General features: G+C 44.8%; 1 long non-coding RNA gene across 3 annotated transcripts in view; it reads right to left on the bottom strand.

Annotated features, from left to right (window-relative positions):
• Positions 1 to 13,452, bottom strand: part of LOC144819540 (uncharacterized) — a 162,327-nt gene that overhangs the window by 15,963 nt on the left and 132,912 nt on the right. Inside the window, exon 3 of one of the 3 annotated variants that reach the window (XR_013607433.1) lies at positions 2,558 to 2,704. The exons of the other annotated variants lie outside the window; for them this stretch is intronic. This is a non-coding gene — a long non-coding RNA (uncharacterized LOC144819540). The remainder of the gene's footprint in view (positions 1 to 2,557; positions 2,705 to 13,452) is intronic. 3 annotated transcript variants of the gene reach the window in all.

Genomic DNA, 13,452 nt, shown 5'->3' with positions numbered 1-13,452 from the left:
AGAGCTAACTGCTTTCATATTAAGTTTAATGGAGGAGGAGATAGAGTTAGTAAAAAGTATTCCAAGATACTTTATCTTATTACTATTCCAAGCGAAGCCTGTAGAGGTAAAGAAGTGTGGGAGACAATATTTAGTCAAGAGAAGAATTTTGGTCTTGTCAGAATTGATTTTATATCCAGAAACAAGAGAAAACTTCTCAAACTCAGCTAACAAAGAGGGGACAGAAGAAACTGGATCAGAAATAAATAAAAGAATATCATCAGCATAAGCAGATAATTTTAATTGATGCTCTCCGTATGGAAAACCAGAAATCAAAGAATTGTTGCGAATAGAGGACAAAAAGGGTTCAAGAACTAAAATAAATAGGAGTGGGGAAAGAGGGCATCCTTGACGAACCCCACGTTGAAGTGTGAAAGATGAAGTAAGCTGACCATTTACCAGGACTGAAGCTTTGGGAGTAGAATAAATTAAAGAAATAAACGAAATAAATTTGGGACCAAAACCATGCCATTTTAGGGAAGCAAGTAGAAAAGACCAATCAACTCTATCGAAGGCTTTTTCAGCATCTACAGAGATAGCTGCTAGAGGGATAGAAAGAGAAGAGGCTTTATTTAAAACATTGAGGAACAATCTGGAATTATCCGACGTGAGATGACCTTTAACAAATCCACATTGTTCCTTCCCAATGAGGGATGACATGAAGGGATCAAGACGTATGGCTAACAGTTTAGCATATAGTTTATAATCAACATTAATCAAAGAGATAGGGCGGTAATTTTTACAGAATTTCGGATCGCGACCTTCCTTAGGGATAAGACAGATAGTGGCCTCCTGAAAGGAACCTTGGGCAAGACCAGTAGAGCAAAAAGACTGAAAGAGAGAAAGAAGTTTGGGTAAAAGCAGATCAGAAAAGTGTAAATAAAATTCAACCGGAAAGCCATCGGGACCTGGAGTTTTCCCTTTGGTAAGGGAAGACAATGCAGTGGAAAGTTCATGTAGGGTAAAATCTGTTTCGATGTCTGAGAAATTAAGTTGGGACGTATCAGGTGGAGGCAAATTATCGAAGTAGGATTGAAGAAGAGTAGGTGAAGGGGGATTTTCGGGAGTATACAAAGATTTATAAAAAGAATGAAATTGATTCAAAATATCTTTATCGGTGTGGAGGAGAACATTAGAAGGAGAATAGATGGATTCTATGAAAGTACGTTCTTTCCGCGACTTAAGGTAATTAGCAAGTAATTTGCCCGATTTGTTACGACCCCCGCGAAGAAGAAAGGAGGAGGCCGAATCAGTGGTAAGTTTGTTAAAGACAATTTTAGCTTGAAGGAGTTGAGAAGGCATATGATTGGGGGGAGAAGTATAAAACCGATGTTCCAAGGATTTAATATGCGCTAAAGCAGCAGTACACTTATGGAGAAATTTCTTTTTCTTCTTAGAAACAAAGTCAATAATGAATCCCCGGGCTATAGCTTTGAAAGAATCCCATAAAACATGTGGAGGAAGATGAGGGTCAGAGTTGAACTGAAAGAATTCAGTAGTAAAAGAGCGGAAGGATGTGGAGAAAGTAGGGTCAGTTAGTAAGGAGGAATTAAAACGCCAACGAGATGATTTAGAAAAAGGGGGAAGGAGGTCAAAGTCTGTAACAATAGGAAAATGATCAGAGATGACAATCGGTTCGATAGAGGAAGATAAAAGATTTTGGGATAGAGAAGAGGAAAGAAAAATATAGTCTAGACGGGAAAAGGAAGCATGTGGAGGAGAGAAGAAAGAGAAGTCTAAAGAGTCCGGATGAGTGAGTCTCCAAGAATCAACCAGGTGGGGCGGTGCAATAGTATCCAAGAACTGTTTATGGGGCCTATGTGGGGTGAAGCGTACAGAGGATTTACGATCCAAAAAGGGGTCAACTACCTGATTACAATCGCCACCTAGAAGGAAACAATCATCTTTATGTTGGATGCATTTGGAGGTGATTGTGGGCCAGAAGGAGGAATCAAAATGCTTGGGGCCATAAACATTAAACAAGGTAATAGGAATTGCATTGATAAGTAATTTAGCTAATACCCAACGACCTTCATCGTCTTTTTCTTCTAATACAACCTTGCATTTGAGTCGTTTGTGGATCAAAATGGCAACTCCATTCTTTTTATGGGGGGCCGGAGAGAATAACACAGTACCAACCCATTGTTTTTTCAACTTTAGAGATTCAACATCAGAGAGGTGGGTCTCTTGGATAAGAGCAATGTCAGGGTTATAAGAGGAGAGGTGAGATAGCACTTTCTGCCGCTTAATAGGATGATTAAAACCTTTCACATTCCATGAAACAACTTTAAATATTAAAACAGAGTAAACATTTCAAAGTTGAAAAGTGCAAATATACAGTAATAGTAAAAAGAAAAACCAAGTATAAAAAGGCCGGAAGTAAGAAAGTATGAGAAAAGAATACGGGGAAGTGGGAAAAGAGGGGAGAAAGGAAAGGGAGAAAACCTAGAGCGAGAAGAGGGAGAGAGAAAACAAAGAAGACAGTACAAATCTATAAGGATGACTGCAGAAAACATACCTGAAAATGTATACAAAGAAGGATATGAGGAAGTGGTGACGCGTAACAAGACGAAGCAGACCAGGAGCAGAAACAAAACCGCACGAGACCTCACAAAATTAGGTAGGGATGACATAGGATGTAGGGGATAGTCGGTAAAGTACAATTCTGCAATGGAGAGAAGAAAAAACAATTAATAAGAAAGTCAAATTGAATAAAAAATGAATATAAGAGAAGATACAAATAATGTAAAAGAACATACAATACAAGGAAGCGGAATATAAAGCAGAAATAATCATTACAACATACTAGAGGAAATAAGTAAAGGGAGAAAGAACAAGAAGCATAACAAACATGACGTGCTAAATACACAAAAGAAAAGATCAACTGGAAGGTAGAGGAAGAAGAATAGTAAACCAGTTAGCCACTATTTGAAGGGGAGGACTCCATTCCTTCACCACTCTGCAGGAGGAGGAAATTTCGAAGTTCACTAGGTTCTTGAAAGGTCCAAGTCTTATTTTGATGAGTCACTCTGAAGGTGCAGGGATGAAACAAACCATAGCGTGCTCCCATGGATCGCAAAGAAGGGCGAAGGGAGAGAAATTCTTTACGTCTAGAGGTGGTAGCATTAGATACATCTTGGGTTAGAAATACACGTTTACCTTGCCAGGATACTTGTCGTTTGGCTCTAGCTGCAGAAAGAATGGATAGAAGATCCGTAAATTTCAAAAAAAGGATGATGACACCCCGAGGTTTTGTAGATGTAGTTGTACGCGGTCCAAGTCTGTGGGCCCTTTGGATGCTGATGGTCGTAGAGGAAAAAGTAACTGGGTCCTCCCCTACAAGAGATTCTGCCAAACCATAAATACGGAGGTTATTCCGTCTATTTCGAATTTCCAAATCCTCCGTATGATGTTTAAGTGAAAGTACAGTCTTTTCCAAGGAAATGATGCGTTGTGCGTTAGATTGGACCTCAGGGAGTTGTTGTTCAAGTGAGGAGATACGAGCATCCATGGACTCCCACTTATCTTTTAAAAGTTGCATGTCTTTACTGGTTTCCTCAACAAATGGTCGTAACGCCCGGATTTCTTCTAAAATCAAATCTATGGAGGATGAAGAGGAAGACTTATCCGGTGAAGGAGGATCTTGTTTTAGTCGTTTGGAAGAAGACGCCGGGGGTGAGGATTTATTTGAAGAGGATTGCAATTGTGAGGCTCGCTGAGAAGTAGATGTCGCCATCTGAGATACTGTGAGGGAGCTAGCAAATCAGCGGGAGAATTTAGAGGAGTCTTCACAGAGGAAGGAAAAATGAAGTTAGGCTTGCGTAACTTGACCATACGAGAAAGACCAGTATTAATGATAACAAGAGAAGAAGGTGTATAGACAACACACCGTCAATTGAAATTAAGCTGTACTCATGGACTCACAAAAAATCGCTGAGAGACACAACTGCCTTGCGAAGCATTGTAAAGCTCAGAGCATAGAGGGGCCAACCATGACCTGTGAAGTGGCAGAAGGCGTAAACTGGCTGGAACGTAGGTCAGAATGTGCCAAACAAAACAACATGGAACGCACAATGGTCCAATATAATAGGCAGGCACACTGTAGAAGGCGTAGAGATGCAATTGTATAAATACTGTTATATATCCAGAAGAAAATTAATGAGAAAGAATGTTCATATATTAAACAAGTGAGCAAATGTGGAACACTCCAGTATGCAACAGACATGTCATATAACATGAAGGAAAGTCGTTATGCTGAAGGAAGGTGCAGCACGAACAAACACGCTCAAAATGGCGGCTTCCTGACAAGCGATAAACGCATCTTGAGGAGAGGGTTACAATTAGGGCATATTACAGCAGCAGGAAGCTCTTCGGCGCTTACCGCAATGTCCGCGAGGTGGTTGAGGAAGAGAGCGGAGAGCCAGCGCTGAAGAGGATAAATAAACGGAGATGTCCGTTGGTGCTGCGGTAGCTCAAAATGGCGGCGTCCCAAAAGCGCGCGTTTCCAGTACGCGACAGGCGCGTCGCGAATTACACCAGAAAAACGGCTCATAAGGGGTCGTAAAAGAGATGCAGGTGCTCACCGCCGATTTCGGTAACAGATGTTGTAGGCTGCTGCAAAAACGCTTCCCTTTACATCGGGAAAACTGTTCAAATAGTCTGTGATGCGGCAGAGCTCTGCAACTAGCCGGCCATCTTGCACGGCGTCCAAGCCACGCCCCTAGCATTACATTTTTAACGCACACCCGACGCTAAACCTGTTTGGGGATTAACAAACCAACACAAATTGGTTTTAGCGCTGGTTTGTATGGAAAAGTAACACAAAGTAACGTGAAATGCTTTGCTTTTCACGTTGCTTTGCATTACTTTGTGTCAAAGGGGCATTACATGGGTGGTACCTGGGCGTTCCAATTCAACCAACCATGCTTTTTAATGCAAAACCCTATCAATTAACATTAGTAGACAGGGTTTAGCTCCAAAAATGTAACCCCTCTGAAAAGCAGGTGTTAAAATGAGCAATGTTTTCATTTCTCCTTGCTTTTCCGACTTTGCATTAAGCCTGGGTGGAGTTCGAGGAGTTCTGCTATGTGGAACTCCGCAAAGTGCAAAAAAAACTCTGCCGCGCTCCGCGTAGCTCCGCAAGTGGCGGAGTGCGTTGGATAAATGATGTTCGCAGTGAATTTCATGGCCAGGTGCTTGTCTGCACTGTACTATCATTGCAAACAGCACCATGCACAGCGCAACGGGTGCTGCTTCCTTTCTGCCGCTCGAGTAGATTTTTACTTGAGCGGCAGCTTTCTCAACGTAAGCGGACAGTTCTCAGCGCGAGCGGTCACGAGCATAGGCGACCACTCGCAATGAGAAATCTCACCAGGAGGTTGATTTTCCGCCCTCGCACTCACCAACTTGATGTTGACGATCATGAACAAGGAAAAGTTTCACTGGAAGGTGGATTTTCCGCGCTCGCGCTAGCCAACTTGAGGTTGACGGATGCGAGCATGGGAAAAAAATCAGTTTTTCTGAACTCCACGAGCTCCGCGTAATGTAGCGGAGTTCACCGCCCAGACTTGCTTTCATGTGTACTGCACTGTGAAGCACACATACAAAGTAGGAAAAAGTTTTAAAGTTGTCCAGCCCTATAATTTTGTACAGGAAGGGTTATTAGGGGGCCGTAAAAGGACATTCAATTCATCCCTTAGAGATAGGACGGTGGTATGAAGTTCCCTAGGGTCTTGAAACTGGGATATAGTGTTATGTATTGTTATGTTATGTTGATTTGTAGAGTGCGCTAATCACCCATGAGGGTATCTAGGCAATAGAGCAGAAGTGAGAGGTCCCTGTGAGGTTATTCGACTATCCAGTTCTTCAGTTTCTTGCAGAACTCAAGAAGTGAGGAAGAGGCTCTGATGTGCTGTGGGTGTTTGTTCCAAGTTTTGGGTGCAATGTAGGAGAATGCTCACCTGCCTGTGCTTTTGTGAATGCAGGGTGTGTGCGAATGAGAGGGAGGCTGAGCGTAGGTGTCTGGTGGGCTGGTGGAAGTGTATTCGACATTTAAGGTATTCAGGGCTGGTATTGTGCAAGGCTTTGTATGTGTGTGTGAGGACTTTGATCTGGCTACATTTGTGAATGGGGAGCCTGTGGAGCTCACTGAGGTAGGATGAGATGTGGGTGTGGCATGAGATGTTGAGGATGTCTTGGGGCGGCATTCGGGATGGTCTGGAGCCCCTGTGTGAGCTGCTTAGAGATTCCAGCGTACAGTGCGTTGCAATAGTCGAGTCTGATAGTGATGAGTGCTTGCATGACAGTTCGCCTGGTGTTCTGTGCAGCCATTTGAAGGTTTTCGGAGAATGCATAGGATTTGGAAGCAGGCAGTGCTAAGTGCATTGACTTGTGCTGTCATGTTTAACTTGTCCACTGTGTTTCCCAGGTTTCTGGCGTGGATGGTTGGTGTTGGTCGTAGCTCTATTGGCCACCAGGTGGTGTCCCCTCAGGAGGTCTTGTTTCCGAAGACCAGTACTTCTGTTTTACCAGAGGTAAGTTTCAGGCAGTTAGTTCTCCATCCATTCTGCTACCATGGTCATGCAATTGGTGAAGTTGGTTCTGGTGGTGTTAGTCTTGTCCGTCGGGGAGAGGATGAGATGTGTGTCGTCAGCCTAAGAGATGATGTTGATGACATGGGATCAGATGGTGTTGGGGAGCAGTGTCTTGTAGATGTAGAGAAGGGCAATACTGGGGGATGATCCCAACATAGAATGACCAGCATCTAAAGTGGGAGTGAGCCTGTTTATAGGAATAACCACAGTAGGTTTGAGTTGGTTCTGATGAGGTGATCCTGATTTATGTAGTGGTTTGTCTCTGAGGTAAGGAGGATTTTGATATGTGTAGTGGAATCCTAGATAACTTTGGTCTAGGAGCAGATGTGGAGCCAGAGGTACTGGCCAAGTTAGGAGTATATATGATTTAATCTCCAGTAAGCAATCAACTTCTTAGTCTAGAACACTTTGGACTGGCTAGATGGCATGAAGACCCAGGAGCAGTAATTCGACCTAGGCAAGGCTGGGAAAAAACTAAGACATGGAAACAATATGGAACGTTTGATGGGAGGGACTAATTCATTATGACTAGCAGGTTCAAGCTACCCAAGCAAAAACATATATTCTGCTTGCTGTGAGTGGTAGTGAGAGTTTGTGATTAAAACTGTTTGCTAGGGACCTAAGTAGCATAATCATTTCTTGGGATGTGGGTGGCTTGTAATCTGGGCCAATTATAAAAAGGTTGGTTTTGTCATCGCAGATAAACAGCCTTTTTGATGAACATGCATTTCCCAATGGAATGTATTCAACTTGCTCACATATTTATGTGACCAGTGCTCTTTATTGCTAACAGCTGCTGTGTGTAATGAGTTTCTTATAGAATTGTGTGAGCCGTAAGTATTGCAAAGGAGGTGAGAAAGCACATATTCTCTGGTCTAGAAGAGTGTGTGAGGTTGGGGCAGGATGCTACTGGTGATCCTTTTTTGAAGAAGGATTACATCCACAGCAGACCTTTGAATTGTAGGGCACACATGTGTGAGTAATTCTTCTAGGACATGGAGAGTCATGTTGATATGAGGGTGCAAGAAGCAGCCTGTCAGAGTATGGTGGAGAAGGCCGTTGGCTTGCACTTGTTATGTGGTGAACTTTTCTAGAGCTGTGCATAGAAAAAGCAATTTATAGGCTTGGTGGAAATGTGTCAGATTAGATATTTTATTAAGATAGGGTGTTTTGAATGCTTGAATTGCAAGGCTTAGGAGATTGTTAAGAATGATTCACATTTTCATGACAGGTGATAGTGAGGCTTATGCTAGTTTAATAGAACTTATATCAGGATTATAAATTGCGATTTCCAGAAACATGACACATTTAAACTCTAGTTTCAAGGTTGATTTAGTTGTGGCTCATTAGTGCTAATTTGCATGTGACCCTAGTCACATGGTCAGACAACCATTTGCTTACTTTCAAACTTAAAATAACATTAAGCGACGCACCTAAAGCCACCTTAGGTGCATCCACCTATCAACCATGGAACAAACTCAATTTGGAACACTTAGAAGCACAGCGAACATCCAGTACAGATCCTGACACAATAAATTCAGTTAAAAAATTATACGAGGGGCTACAATACGCTTTTGATATCCTAATACCACCAGAAACAGTACAAAAGAAAAAAGGCACCATGGAGAAATAAAAAGATAAAGCAGATAAAACAACAAATTAGAAAGCTGCGATGTGCCTGGCTCAAAACAAACACCGTTGTGACGGTGAAGGACGGGGTAGGTGCTGTCCGCTACAACAAATGCTGAGAACTGACGCAGTATTTTAGCATCATCCTTTCACTGTTGAATCGAGGGAGCAAGTAACATGCCCACAACAGGCTGGCCTACTTCCTACTTAAGGTACCTCACTGTTAGGTTACTAGATATCTGTCGGACCAACAACGTGAATGTACTAGTGGTCTGACTTCAGTGTAAATAGATCCTTTACTTTTGGCCCTGAAGAATTGCCAAGTAATCAATCTGACGCTTACAGACAAGAAACATGTCGATCTCATGGCCACTGTTAGACATTATTCCCTAAGTGGCCTCCATCATAATTTTTTAAAAGGGACCAGTGGGCTCACCTGATTAAAATTGTTGTTCTGGAGCATCACTGGCCACCATTTTTAATCCTTTCCACACCTTCACCACATTCTCGCATCTACACCATCTGGCCCCTCACCCACACTGCACCAAACAGCTTGGGGCACAAGATCTCCAACAAAGAGCCCCTGATAGGGTGCCCGTCAGGTATTGCAGCGCCGGTCTGATAAGGAGCATGCCCTATGTTGAAGCATGACAAGCTTGGGTGTGTGAGGGCCCTATTTCCCAAATAGGGATACCCCCTGTCTCCACTTTTGGAATAGGACACAAGCTTCCTACACCTCCTCTCCCTAGTTCAGGAACGGCATACTCCTTTTTAATTCTAATATCTATGCATATGACGTGCAAAACCTCCTTCAACTAGAATGCCTCCCAAAAATTGGAAAGTCACCTATTTTAAGCTGTCTCAGAGCAATGGATCAATGGATGCCGTGGAGCCATCTCAAATTTAATTCATCCAAAACGGAAATACTCACGTGTGGCGATTGGAAAAATTATGACCCGCTCGCCGCCTGGCCTGATAATCTGGGACCACCGCCTAAAGTATCAAAGGAAGTAAGAAACCTCAGAATGACCATGGATTCCAAGCTCCAAGTGGACAAACTAGCAAGATCAAGCTTTGTTACTATAAAAACTCTACAATGAATCTTCCCCCATTTGGGATTTCCACACAAGGTCCAGGCTAACATCTCTCTTGTTCTGTCCAAACTTGATTACACCAATAGCTTCTATCACAGATACCTTCCATGTACTTATGCATCTATATAGTTTTTATCTTTTCTTCAAATTCAGCATATCCAATGCACTAACCTATTTCCCACCCTGTAGCGCTCTCAAAATATCCTCTACCTTATCTCTCTGACTCATCTCAAACCTCATTCATTCTACTACTCTTTCTAAGGCACTACCCTATTTCTCACCCTATACCTCTATCAATATTTCCTTTACTTACACTCTCTCATTCATCCCAAACCCCATACCACTACTAAAATAACCCTTTCTATACTCTTCCCCTCCTTGAATCATCTCATATCTGATACTGCTTTACTATTCGGATCTCCCAAACAAGTATTTCTAAACCCTTCCCTCTGACTCTTTCCTCCACCTCCCTTTTACTCATCGAGAGCCTCCTCCAACTACTATGATGTCCCAAAAATAAATAAATGAATTCAAAATCCTTCCCTCTTCTATCCCTCCACTATCCTTTTCACTCGAAATAACAGACTAACGATGTCCACCGCTCAAATTAATTTCATATTTCACTATACTAATTCACCACTTATCCTTTATGGGTTCCAGATTAGCGTGCTACTCGCCAAAACGCACTTCATCACCTCATCAGGGGGAACATCCTTTTCGACGTGGATTTTACTCCGCAGTACTTTTAGAACGCGTCCTTTACAACGCAAGTCGTAACCACGACTTGCGCTTGAGGGCGCTAGAGGATAAAGAGTAGTAAATTTACTATTCCAACACCTTCCCTAGTATCCACGGGGACTGGTGTTGGAATAGTAAATTATATTATTTACTATCCGTGCCCCCAACGCAAGTCGTGGTTACGACTTGCGTTGTAAAAGACGCGTTGTAAAAGCACACGTTGTGACGGTACGCGTCGTACCGTCATACATCTCCATATCAGGGGTAGCAAGCGAAATATAAATGCAAACCTTTTCCCTCTTCTGTCTATACACTATGCTTCTAAATCCAAATAAGTGACTAACATATCCACCACTCAAATTACTTTCATATTTCTCTATACTAACTCAACACTAATCCTTTATGGGTTCCGAAGTAGCGTGCTACTCGCCGAAAAAAAGAGCTTTGATGCTTCGTCAGGAGTAGTAAGCGCTATATAAATGCAATTACAATACAAGAGTGCATGTGTGATGGGATCTAAAGCCTCCACACTCAGGAACAGTCTGCCTATAAATATCAAAGCAGCTCTCACCTTAAAGGTTTTTAGAAAACTGCTAAAAACTTGGATTCTTAATTTTTAGTCTTCTCTTGCTCCGCCTATACTGCTGTACCTAATCGGCACCAAGAGACACATGGGTATTTGTGCGCTTTAGAAATTAATTAACATAACATAATATCTTGCAATGTTTTGTACAGTACATTTGCCACTTCCACGGCCATGGCCTGTTTGCACTTTAGTTTGGAGACAGAGTATCCTTTTTTGTGGGCAGTTTTTTATATCTGTAGATATTGGAGGCTTTACGTGAGCACTAGTTACGTTACACAAGTACACGTTCATTTTTGGTAGGCAAGGGGAGATTAAGTGATTTGCCCAGAAACAATGGATGTTTAGCTGGTGCCAGACTCGATCCTGGTTCCCCAGCTCCAAGGTCGGCAGCTCTGGCCTTTACGCTATCCTCTGTAATTTGTAGATTTAGTTGACCATCAGTCTCCCTGGGAGAGTCATCCTACATTTCTCTAGGCCCAAGTAACTGTAGGTGATGTGGTAATTAGGTTAAGTATTTTGCCTAAAGTTAAGTGATGTTTCATTTAAGTAGGAAAGTAAAGCTTCTAAACTAACAACCTAGTCCCTGTGAGTGCGACCTACATCAATGTTTTCTCCTGCTAAATTCTCAACATAGAGTGATAGGGTCTTGAACCCTCCACTTAGCCATAAGGCTATTGAATTGTGGTCTGTAATTTTTAGGTTTCGCCTGGCGTCGGAGCTCCTAGCTCCGCGCAGGAGAAATCTTATGTCCCTGCAGTGTAGGGCTTAGTCCTGCCCTCTGTTCTATTGGCTAGCTCCATAAATGGAGGCTAGCCATTGGAACAGAGATCTGTCCGTCATGGCCGGACCAGATTCGTGGGCGTTCCCGAGATTTTTTCGCTCTCCGCCTCTGCGATGTCGTCATCGCGGCCGTGGGCGGGGTTTATTTTTTTTGCTCGTCGAGGTTTGTTTTGGCCATTCCGCGGCCGACCGAAGTCCAAGTGAGTTGCTTTCAGCCTCCATTCCCGTAACGTAATGCACTGCATAAAATCGGGTCGGCTTGGTTAAGATTATTTGAGTTTACATTTGAATTGATTCGTATATGTTTTCCCCGTGTTTCATTTGCATTTTATTAAAGAATTTGTGCCCACCATTCATCTGTAATTCTACATGGAGTTAATTTGTGTTTCGGGTGAATACTGTTAACAGACGTAACCTGTTTGATCCCCTTTAATTATTAACCCGTTGTAGGCTTGTGTACCTAGTCCTCTTTTGAGTGAAACAAGGAGTGGAGAGTGGAGAGTGGAGAGTGGAGAGGGAGTGCAGAGAGAGTGGAGAGGGAGTGGAGAGTGGAGAGTGCAGAGGGAGTGGAGAGTACATAGGGAGTGGAGAGTGGAGAGTGCATAGGGAGTGGAGAGTGGAGAGTGCATAGGGAGTGGAGAGTGCAGAGTGCATAGGGAGTGGAGAGTGCATAGGGAGTGGAGAGTGCATAGGGAGTGGAGAGTGCATAGGGAGTGGAGAGTGCATAGGGAGTGTGTTAGACGGGGACCTGGAGGGTCGGCCGAGCACAAGGGGAGAGGCCTCCAGTGAGGGCCGTCTCCAGCGATCGTACAGACAAGTAACTTCCCCCCCACAGATGGACACCACACGAAGATCAGATTAACACCCTTTACAGGCAGTTCTTGAAGTAAGGTAGTACGATACAAGGAGATCAGGACACGATGGTCCTCTCAATTTTAGTCTCTAGTAGGGGAAGGGGGTAGCGGGACAGTCTTGGTACCTACTGGTACTGAGGTGAAACGGCGGTAGCTCACAATCCTCGAGCTCGGTGTTCGGACGGGTCGGACCGCGGTAGCGCCAGCAGGTCCCGAAGAGGTCGTAGATGGCAACGGGCCGCGGCAGCGCCAGCAGGTCCCGAAGAGGTCGTAGATGGCAACGGGCCGCGGCAGCGCCAGCAGGTCCCAACGAGGATGACGGTTACAACGGGCCGCGGCAGCGCCAGCAGGTCCCACGAGGATGAAGGTTGCAGAAGGCCGCGGCAGCGCCAGCAGGCAGGGCGATAGTTCACAAGGCAGGGCTGCGGCAGCGCCAGCAGTCCGTCAAGGATGAGTTCCTCTCGGTGTCTCTCGACTCCAGGATACAACTGCCCTCCTGCTCTGGGGCTGCCTCAGTTATAGGTCTGGCCCCCTTTGATGTCCGGGCCCTCGCACTGGGAGGTCGGGAGGTCCGGGATGAGGGAGTCCAGACACCCAGCAGGGGGGTGGAGCCAGCACCCGGGGAGGCTGGGGGCGATCGGCACCTGGCGGGGGAGAGCCATCGCCCCCTTCTTTCTCCCATTAACCTGCCAAGTGGTCCGTTCACCTCCTGGGTGGATGGTGGTGCCGGGATGTCGGGGCCTGGCCAGGCCCAGGGTTGGGGTCGAGCTGAGGCCACGCGGCCGCGTGGTGCAGTGTCCAAGATGGCGGTTGGCCCGGGCAATGGGGCTAAAGGGGGCCCGGGCCCGTGACACAGAGATGCGGGGCGTCATGCGGGGAGGGAGCGAGCCCTTCCTGGGGCCTGTCCAAGATGCGTCCCCCCCAGCTGAAGGCGGGGAGAGTCACCCATCCTCTTGGGGACTCTCCTCGTCGAGGCGGAAAAAGCGGGACAGGCCATCCGCGTTGGCGTGGTCCTGGCCAGGGCGATGCTCCACAGTGAAGTCCATCCCCTGCAGGAAGATGGACCATCGCAATAGTTTGGGGTTCTCCCCCCGCATCTGCATTAGCCATTGCAGGGGCCGATGATCTGTTTGTACCCG

This window comes from Lissotriton helveticus, chromosome 2_1 (assembly GCF_964261635.1).
Source record: "Lissotriton helveticus chromosome 2_1, aLisHel1.1, whole genome shotgun sequence".
Taxonomy (NCBI): Eukaryota; Metazoa; Chordata; class Amphibia; order Caudata; family Salamandridae; genus Lissotriton; species Lissotriton helveticus.
The sequence above is the reverse complement of the archived record's forward strand: the minus strand, read 5'-3'. Positions and strand labels throughout refer to the sequence as shown.